This window comes from Schistocerca serialis, chromosome 7 (assembly GCF_023864345.2).
Source record: "Schistocerca serialis cubense isolate TAMUIC-IGC-003099 chromosome 7, iqSchSeri2.2, whole genome shotgun sequence".
Classification (NCBI taxonomy): Eukaryota; Metazoa; Arthropoda; class Insecta; order Orthoptera; family Acrididae; genus Schistocerca; species Schistocerca serialis.
Genome location: NC_064644.1, coordinates 39,815,887 through 39,826,290, shown reverse-complemented (window position 1 = coordinate 39,826,290; position 10,404 = coordinate 39,815,887). Strand labels below are relative to the sequence as shown.

The 10,404-nt window shown below is 45.4% G+C and overlaps 1 non-coding gene across 1 annotated transcript; it reads left to right on the top strand.

Moving 5' to 3' along the window:
• Positions 1-243: 243 nt before the first annotated feature.
• On the top strand, positions 244-318 carry Trnas-cga (transfer RNA serine (anticodon CGA)). Its single transcript has one exon. It is a non-coding gene; the product is annotated as a tRNA-Ser (tRNA).
• The last annotated feature ends 10,086 nt before the right edge of the window (positions 319-10,404 follow it).

The following is a 10,404-nucleotide window of genomic DNA, read 5'->3' as shown; positions in this document are numbered from 1 at the left end:
CCGTCCTCACAGCTGTACTTCTGCCAGTACCTCGTCTCCTACCTTCCAAACTTTACAGAAGCTCTCCCGCGAACCTCTCATTCTGGGAACATCCCACAGGCTGTGGCTAAGCCATGGCTCTGCAATATCCTTTCTTTAAGGAGTGCTAGTCCTGCTAGGTTCGCAGGAGAGCTTATGTAAAGTTTGGAAGGTAGGAGACGAGGTACTGGCAGAAGTAAAGCTGTGAGGACGGGGCGTGTGTCGTGCTTGGATAGCTCAGTTGGTAGAGCACTTGCCCGCGAAAGGCAAAGGTCCCGAGTTCGAGTCTCGGTCCAGCACACAGTTTTAATCTGCCAGGAAGTTTCATATCAGCGCACACTCCGCTGCAGAGTGAAAATCTCATTCTGTGAACTTCTCCCATATTCATAACCATCAGATCTCCTCCTCTAATGCCCAACCGCTCGCAAGTGCGCCTCTGGTGAGAATGCCCTAGCGCTGCACAACTGACGTGCGACGTAGCCCACCACAAATTACATTAACACAGTGGGAAGTAGCTTATCGACTGCTCGTGAAGTGCACTCATGTATTTTTGTCCCAGTACACTAAAGGTGCATTATTTACAAGATAGAAACCACATGAAATGAGCATTTGGCGTCATTGGCCGGGAGGCCCTTTAGGGGGCAGGTCCGGCCGCCTCGGTGCTGGTCTTATTACCTTCGACGCCACATTGGGCGACCTGCGCAGCGGATGGGGATGAAATGATGGTGAAGGTAACACAACACCCATTCCCTGAGCGGAGGAAACGCCGACCCAGCGGGGAATCGAACCTGGGCCCGTAGAATGGCAATCCGTCACGCTGACCACTCAGCTATCGGTGCGGACTAGAAATCATGGGAAAACCTCAGAATGTATTCGGTTTTAATTTTCGTTCCACAAGTTGTTTATGGTGCACTGGCGTTCTTGAGTATGGAACAGACCAGACATACTCAGATGGCGTTAAAAGCTATAGCACCACGAAAGCGACGTGCATCAAGCGACACACCGGCTGGCATGAGGGGTACTACATGCTTGAATACGAAAGTAATCAAAATTACTGCGGAACTTCGCATAGTACTGTAGGCAGAAGTGCGGCCACATTCATTATGTGTACAAGAAAATATTACGCAGGAAGTTTCTCATCCAGCAATCGTATTTAAGAGGAGTACGTATGGTGGAATTATCTGATTATCTATCAGTAATATTTGTTCTCTGGCCGGCCGGTGTGGCCGAGAGGTTCTAGGGCTTCAGTCTGCAACCGCGCGACCGCTACGGTCGCAGGTTCTAACTTGCCTCGGGCATGGATGTGTCTGATGTCCTTAGGTTGGTTTGCTTTGAGTAGGTCTAAGTACTAGGGGACTGATGACCTCAGATGTTAAGTCCCATAGTGCTCAGAACCTTTTGAAACATTTTTTGAATATTTGTTCTCTCCTGAACAATTTTATGAATCATTTGGCGCTTAATTCTAATTGGCAGTGCAGTTTTATTAATAGTGCAAGTGCAGAAAAGTCAAATCATTCTGCGCTGACTTCCTTGAGCGTTTCCATCTCCAGAACTACTCAATCTAGAAGGCTTTGGGCCGGCTGGAATGACCGTGCGGTTCTAGGTGCTACAGTCTGGAACCGAGCGACCGCTCCGGTCGCAGGTTCGAATCCTGCCTCGGGCATGGCTGTGTGTGATATCCTTAGGTTAGTTAGGTTTAATTAGTTCTAAGTTATAGGCGACTGATTACCTCAGAAGTTAAGTCGCATAGTGCTCAGAGCCATTTAGAAGGCTTTGATTTTCAGCTATTTATTCCTTGAATTCATGTTAATGTTCGTTTTTAATAGGTTGCATGCAGCGTGTAAACAGAAATGACGGTGTTGCACATGCATTTTGTGGAGAGTATAAACGGTAAAGGAAGACTTAGAGACAGAAACATTGATGAACTCCAGCAGTATTATGGAATGCCAATAAGAAGCAATACACGTGACCTACAAGGGATGAAAAGAGTAGTGTGGGCTACATTCTTTCACAAATTATCCACTGATGATACAAAGTATAATTGCGTAGGCTTCCGCGGCCACAGTCAGTCGACATGAAAGTTTTCTGGGTGTGGTACCGCGTCATAATGTACACTCCTGGAAATGGAAAAAAGAACACATTGACACCGGTGTGTCAGACCCACCATACTTGCTCCGGACACTGCGAGAGGGCTGTACAAGCAATGATCACACGCACGGCACAGCGGACACACCAGGAACCGCGGTGTTGGCCGTCAAATGGCGCTAGCTGCGCAGCATTTGTGCACCGCCGCCGTCAGTGTCAGCCAGTTTGCCGTGGCATACGGAGCTCCATCGCAGTCTTTAACACTGGTAGCATGCCGCGACAGCGTGGACGTGAACCATATGTGCAGTTGACGGACTTTGAGCGAGGGCCTATAGTGGGCATGCGGGAGGCCGGGTGGACGTACCGCCGAATTGCTCAACACGTGGGGCGTGAGGTCTCCACAGTACATCGATGTTGTCGCCAGTGGTCGGCGGAAGGTGCACGTGCCCGTCGACCTGGGACCGGACCGCAGCGACGCACGGATGCACGCCAAGACCGTAGGATCCTACGCAGTGCCGAAGGGGACCGCACCGCCACTTCCCAGCAAATTAGGGACACTGTTGCTCCTGGGGTATCGGCGAGGACCATTCGCAACCGTCTCCATGAAGCTGGGCTACGGTCCCGCGCACCGTTAGGCCGTCTTCCGCTCACGCCCCAACATCGTGAAGCCCGCCTCCAGTGGTGTCGCGACAGGCGTGAATGGAGGGACGAATGGAGACGTGTCGTCTTCAGCGATGAGAGTCGCTTCTGCCTTGGTGCCAATGATGGTCGTATGCGTGTTTGGCGCCGTGCAGGTGAGCGCCACTATCAGGACTGCATACGACCGAGGCACACAGGGCCAACACCCGGCATCATGGTGTGGGGAGCGATCTCCTACACTGGCCGTACACCACTGGTGATCGTCGAGGGGACACTGAATAGTGCACGGTACATCCAAACCGTCTTCGAACCCATCGTTCTACCATTCCTAGACCGGCAAGGGAACTTGCTGTTCCAACAGGACAATGCACGTCCGCATGTATCCCGTGCCACCCAACGTGCTCTAGAAGGTGTAAGTCAACTACCCTGGCCAGCAAGATCTCCGGATCTGTCCCCCATTGAGCATGTTTGGGACTGGATGAAGCGTCGTCTCACGCGGTCTGCACGTCCAGCACGAACGCTGGTCCAACTGAGGCGCCAGGTGGAAATGGCATGGCAAGCCGTTCCACAGGACTACATCCAGCATCTCTACGATCGTCTCCATGGGAGAATAGCAGCCTGCATTGCTGCGAAAGGTGGATATACACTGTACTAGTGCCGACATTGTGCATGCTCTGTTGCCTGTGTCTATGCGCCTGTGGTTCTGTCAGTGTGATCATGTGATGTATCTGACCCCAGGAATGTGTCAATAAAGTTTCCCCTTCCTGGGACAATGAATTCACGGTGTTCTTATTTCAATTTCCAGGAGTGTATAAAATTACTGCTGCTGGAGATAAACCAACGTTTCGGCCACGGCTGCAGCGGCATTCTTCTGGCCCTGCAGTAACTAACTGAAGTCGTACAGTAACTCGTTGGATGTGTTTGCGGATAGATACATCTGAGCAGTGGCCTGTCAAGGTGTGCGTTACTGAATACGATGTCATCGAGACTATTTCCGTCCTCGCCGCCAAACCGTCGGTCACTGTGGTAAACACTTGTCTCTAGGCTATGGGCTATAGGCGAAACCTATAGACTGGAATCAGCATGGGTTTCGAAAACGACGATGGTGTGAAACCCAGCTCGCGCTATTCGTCCACGAGACTCAGAGGGCCATAGACACGGGTTCTCAGGTAGATGCCGTGTTTCTTGACTTCCGCAACGCGTTCGATACAGTTCCCCACAGTCGTTTAATGAACAAAGTAAGAGCATATGGACTATCAGACCAATTGTGTGATTGGATTGAAGAGTTCCTAGACAACAAAACGCAGCATGACATTCTCAGTGGAGAGAAGTCTTCCGAAGTAAGAGTGATTTCAGATGTGCCGCATGGGAGTGTCGTAGGACCGTTGCTGTTCACAGTATACATAAATGACCTTGTGGATAACATCGGAAGTTCACTGAGGCTTTTTGCGGATGATCCTGTAGTATACCGAGAGGTTGTAACAATGGAAAATTGTACTGAAATGCAGGAGGATCTGCAACGAATTGACGCATGGTGCAGGGAATGACAATTGAATCTCAATGTAGACAAGTGTAATGTGCTGCGAATACATAGAAAGAAAGATGCCTTATCATCTAGCTACAATATAACAGGTCAGCAACTGGAAGCAGTTAATTCCATAAATTATCTGGGAGTACGCATTAATAGTGATTTAAAATGGAATGATCATGTAAAGTTCATCGTTGGTAAAGCAGATGCCAGACTGAGATTCATTGGAAGAATCCTAAGGAAATGCAATCCGAAAACAAAGGAAGTAGGTTATAGTATACCTGTTCGCCTACTGCTTGAATACTGCTCACCGGTTTGGGACCCGGACCAGATAGGGTTGATAGAAGAGATAGAAAAGATCCAACGGAGAGCAGCGCGCTTCGTTACAGGATCATTTAGTAATCGCGAAAGCGTTACGGAGATGACAGATAAACTCCAGTGGAAGACTCTGCAGGAGAGACGCTCAGTAGCTCGGTACGGACTTTTGTTGATGTTTCGAGAACAAACCTTCACCGAGGAGTCAAGCAGTATATTGCTCCCTCCTACGTATATCTCGCGAAGAGACCATGAGGATAAAATCAGAGAGATTAGAGCCCAAACAGAGGCATACCGATGATCCTTCTTTCCACGAACAATACGAGACTGGAATAGAAGGGAGAACCGATAGAGGTACTCAAAGTGCCCTCCGCCACACACCGTCCGGTGGCTTGCGGAGTATGGATGTAGATGTAGACAACTCGAGTAGTATATTAAGTCTCGCAGGCTGATCTCCACTACAAACTGTAGCTGGGAACTGCCACCCTGGAACTCCGTACTAGAACTGTCATACGCCAACGCCCTACATGACGGGTGCTGCCTGTGGCCGCCGCTTATCGCAACGCGGAAGTCAATCTCATCGGCGGCGTTGCGGAGATAGCTGATGGGGCCGAGCTTGTGGTTGGCGGAGAACTTGAAACCGCCTGCCGTGGCGACAGCCGGAAACTGTCTCACCGCGCCACCTCCGGCTGCGTTCATTGGCGAGGACACAACACACAAATGGTGTGGCGGATTTCGTCGGGTGTCACGTGAGATTGATCACAGACGGTGCTATTGTTACAGCGTCAGACGAGTGGTGCGAAACGCAGGAACATTTGTAGAAGATGTGTGATCGATGCCATTACAAGCAATTGTAGCTGCACGTAAATGAATGTAACATACTGAGCACAAATAAGTGGAGAAATCCACCAGTGCTGAGGCTATCGCTATTATTAAGAATGACGCTTGAATTTAAAAAATGGTTCAAGTGGCTCTGAGCACTATGGGACTTAACAGCTATGGTCATCAGTCCCCTAGAACTTAGAACTACTTAAACCTAACTAACCTAAGGACATCACACAACACCCAGTCATCACGAGGCAATCCCTGACCCCGCCTGGAATCGAACCCGGGAACCCGGGCGCGGGAAGCGAGAACGCCACCGGACGACCACGAGCTGCGGACTCTTGAATTTAACTAAGAATATTTACTGTGCCTCAGATCCTGAGCGTTAAAGTTAATCCATTTTCACTCGGGTGCATTACTGCACTAAGGGGCGCGAATAACTGAAATTCCTTCGAAAATTAAGTTACCAGTACCCAAATTGTAACTGCGTTCCTTGAATTCGTTTCTGACTGCATTCAAAAACGTCCCACCGCCACTAGCAGGGTAACGCTCGTTTCACATCACTTCCCGCGAATGTGACGTCATTTTGACGTCACCCTCAGTATCGACTGCTGCATAATCGGCTATCGACTTTGTGACAAGGAAGAATATGAATGTTATTGCTCCTCCATTCACTCGCAGCAGTTAAAGCTGTCCTCTTAGGTTCCTGCCTAACCACACACTCGAAATACGGCCCATATTCGGAAATAAAAAGCTGAATACTTGTGAGAAGGGAGAATTTGAATTTCATTGTTGCTTTTTCAGTCGCAGCAATTTAAGCTGTCCTCTTAGGTTTCTGCCTAACCACGCACTCGGAAAACGCTAAATATTTATTTCATCCTTCATTTTCAAATCAGACGGAATGTAAATAATATCACTTATTGTAGAACATACTTGTGTTACGTTCATAGGAATGTCCCAGTACGTGTTAACAACATGAAAAAAATTTACATTTGACGGAATGCCAAACCACTGCTATCATTTGCGAATACCACGTTGTTATCCATTACGCTAGCACTTAATCGTGTGGCGTTCGTCACCTGTCTAGGTTATTATATTCTCTCTTGAAGGTTGATGCGTTATTAAGTGACATGCAGTGATAATCGTGACGCGTCTATGATTAATTTTCAGTTTTCCATTACACTGAAACGGCATACTGCAAATGATAAATGTACCACCCATAACTGTTAATGGAATAAAAAAAATAATTCACTCATTGAAAAATAAAAGATCTTCAAGTATAGATAACATCTCTAGTAAACTGTTGAAAGCCTGCAGTAATGATGTAAGTGTAGTACTTGCTCACAATTGCAACACGTCTCTTTATGAGGAAGTTGTTCCATAGAGAATGAAATATGCCATTGTGAGACCTCTTTTCAAGTCTGGCGATGCTACAGATGTCAAAAATTATATCACGTCTCTCCCTTAACAACGTTTTCAAAGGTTCTTTAAAAGGCAGTGTATTACAGGATTGTGGCACATCTTGGTAAACTTAATATTATTAACCATAGACAGTTTGGTTTTCAAAAAGGGGTTTCCACAGAGTGTGCCATATACTCACTCACAAATCATGTCTTGGAGTCTATTAATAGTAAGAAGTCGCCAGTTAGTGTTTCTGTGATCTTACTAAGGCATTTGATTGTTTAAACCACAAGATACTTTTGGAGAAGGCCTATCATTACGGAATCAAAGGGCCTATAGGCAACTGGCTAAAATCATATCTTGAAGACAGGAAACAAAAGGTGGTTCTAAATGGCTGCAACAAAGGATCTTCTATCGAATGGATTCTGAAAGGTCCAAAATACAGCATGGAGGTCCTCAGGGATCTGTCCTTGGACCCTTGCTGTTTTTAATATATGTAAATGATTTACCCCTGTCCATTGGTAAAAACTGTGAATTCACAATGTTTGCTGATGATACAAGCATTGTAGTAGGTGGTAAGTCTACTGCTGACATGTAGACTGATGTTAATGATATACTCAGAGAAGTTACAGCTTGGTTTTAAATTAATTCTCTTTAAGTTAATATTAAAAAAACTAATTTTATACAGTTCCACACAAAAAATAAAACTCCAGAAAATATAGTAATTGCTCATGACAACCAGGAACTAGAACAGGTGCACTAGACTAAATTCCTAGAGGTTCACATTGACAGTAGGCTCAACTGGGAACAGCATGTGTCCCTTACTCCAAAAAGGCTTTCATCAGCAACTTTTGCTTTAAGAATCATTTCTCATTTTGGGGACATCAACATTTTAAAATCAGCTTACTTTGGATACTTTCACTCATTAATGAGTTATGGAATAATCTTCTGGGCTAATTCACTAGCCTTAAAAAAATCTTAACTGCTCAGAAGAGAGCAGTCAGAATAGTGTAGAAAACTTTTCACACAGTTAGGTATAGTGACTACAACATTTCAGCACATGTACTCTCTGATGAAGTCTATGCCCAGTATGAAACAAATTGTTCATACCATAACTACAATACTAGAAGTAAAGATGATCTACATGTTGAATTAAAAAATTTATCGCTTGTACAGATGGGAGTAAAGTATCTGCTATAAAGACGTTTAATTCATTGCCTAATTATATTAAATGTACAAGAGAAAATGAAACGCTGTTCAAAGGTACGTTAAAAAAATACCTGCTTGACCATCCACTGCATTCCTTAGATGAATTCTTTTCCATAAATAATGCACTCCCTTAATAATAGAATTTATTTAGTCTCTTAGTTATTAGCTGGACGATACAATATTATGTTAATGTTACAGTGTTAATGTTGTAGTTATAATGTTATAGTGTGAATTGCTATACTAGTTAAAGGACAGCTTGTAAATGAGAAAAAGTGATACCTATTAATATATATATATATATATATATATATATATATATATATATATATATATCATTGTATTATGCTACTATTCTGTAGCATTAATTGTATTTGTACAATTGTATTGACACGTTCCACATCCAGGCGAACCACTCGCTTGTACGGATCCATGGAATACGCACACCAAATAAAAAATAAAAAATATAAAAAATAAATAAAACAAACGTGTTTCGTGCTTATTTTGTAAATTACCGACGATAAGAACTCACTCCTTAGAGAGCGCTCTTCTATGAACCCATTAACCGTCGATAAATCATTACGTGACATTTTATTATACCAATATCTGTACTAAATCACTCCAAGAATGACGCGTTTTTGTAAATCTCCGGTGCATGCGCATGAAGTTTTGTGAGAGGACCGTATGGAACATTAACGAAAGTCGACAGCCGATCATGCGGTCGTCGATGTTGTTTACGTTTGAAGGAAGTGTTGTGAAACGGAGGTTACCCCTACGAGCACTGCTAACAAAACCAGCCAATAGCAGATCACAGAGCAAACAGTAAATATTTGTCTCAGCAGCATACAGCAATTAGCAAAACACTGCAGACTGCAGTAAATTACTGAAAGCAAAATGGGGACACTTTCACTAGAGTTCAGAATCTGAAATTAAAGCATTCTTCACTGAATTGAAACCACGATATAAATTCCTAGAATAATATTACAGATGCTGCGTCTCGTAGTATTAAACTTCCTAACAGTATTTTAAACTATTAATTATAACTGAAACAGTCGTGGACTGGAGCGACTATAAACACTTCATTTTAGAACGAATACAGTGGACTGACAGGCTGAGTCTTAAAATTGTCATCCTGTTTTCGTGGTGCCGTGCCTCTCAGACCGTTGTTCGTGAAACAGAGGAGAGACCTCTGTGTTCAACTCATTCTCACTGCTGGTTACCATTTTCCCTGGGACTCCAAGCTAGGTGTGCGGCACGGAAGTCCGAATGCCCTTAGCAGTGAAAATGAAACAAACTTTTTCCAACATCGTTTATAAACGGCCCTTTTTCCTATCTGCCTCCCTTTATTATCCTAGCTTGTTATTTGAAATTAATATTTTAGAGAGAAATTACAAAAACCTACGTAACTGGACCATTACACTTTTCGATTACGATAATGGCTGGTTCAAATGGTTCAAATGGCTCTGAGCACTATGGGACTCAACTGCTGTGGTCATCAGTCCCCTAGAACTTAGAACTACTTAAACCTAACTAACCTAAGGACATCACACACATCCATGCCCGAGGCAGGATTCGAACCTGCGACCGTAGCAGCAGCGCGGCTCCGGACTGGAGCGCCTAGAACCGCACGATCACCGCGGCCGGCGATAATGGCTGGAAACAGTAACAACTGTAAACTTCCTAGGAGCAACCATCTCGAGAGACATAAACTGAAATGGTCACGTACAATAACAGTAGGAAAAGGAAGTCCTCGGAATTCATTAGAAGCATCAGAAATACACTCCTGGAAGTTGAAATAAGAACACAGTGAATTCATTGTCCCAGGAAGGGGAAACTTTATTGACACATTCCTGGGGTCAGATACATCACATGATCACACTGACAGAACCACAGGCACATAGACACAGGCAACAGAGCATGCACAATGTCGGCACTAGTACAGTGTATATCCACCTTTCGCAGCAATGCAGGCTGCTATTCTCCCATGGAGACGATCGTAGAGATGCTGGATGTAGTCCTGTGGAACGGCTTGCCATGCCATTTCCACCTGGCGCCTCAGTTGGACCAGCGTTCGTGCTGGACGTGCAGACCGCGTGAGACGACGCTTCATCCAGTCCCAAACATGCTCAATGGGGGACAGATCCGGAGATCTTGCTGGCCAGGGTAGTTGACTTACACCTTCTAGAGCACGATGGGTGGCACGGGATACATGCGGACGTGCATCGTCCTGTTGGAACAGCAAGTTCCCTTGCCGGTCTAGGAATGGTAGAACGATGGGTTCGATGACGGTTTGGATGTACCGTGCACTATTCAGTGTCCCCTCGACGATCACCAGTGGTGTACGGCCAGTGTAGGAGATCGCTCCCCACACCATGATGCCGGGTGTT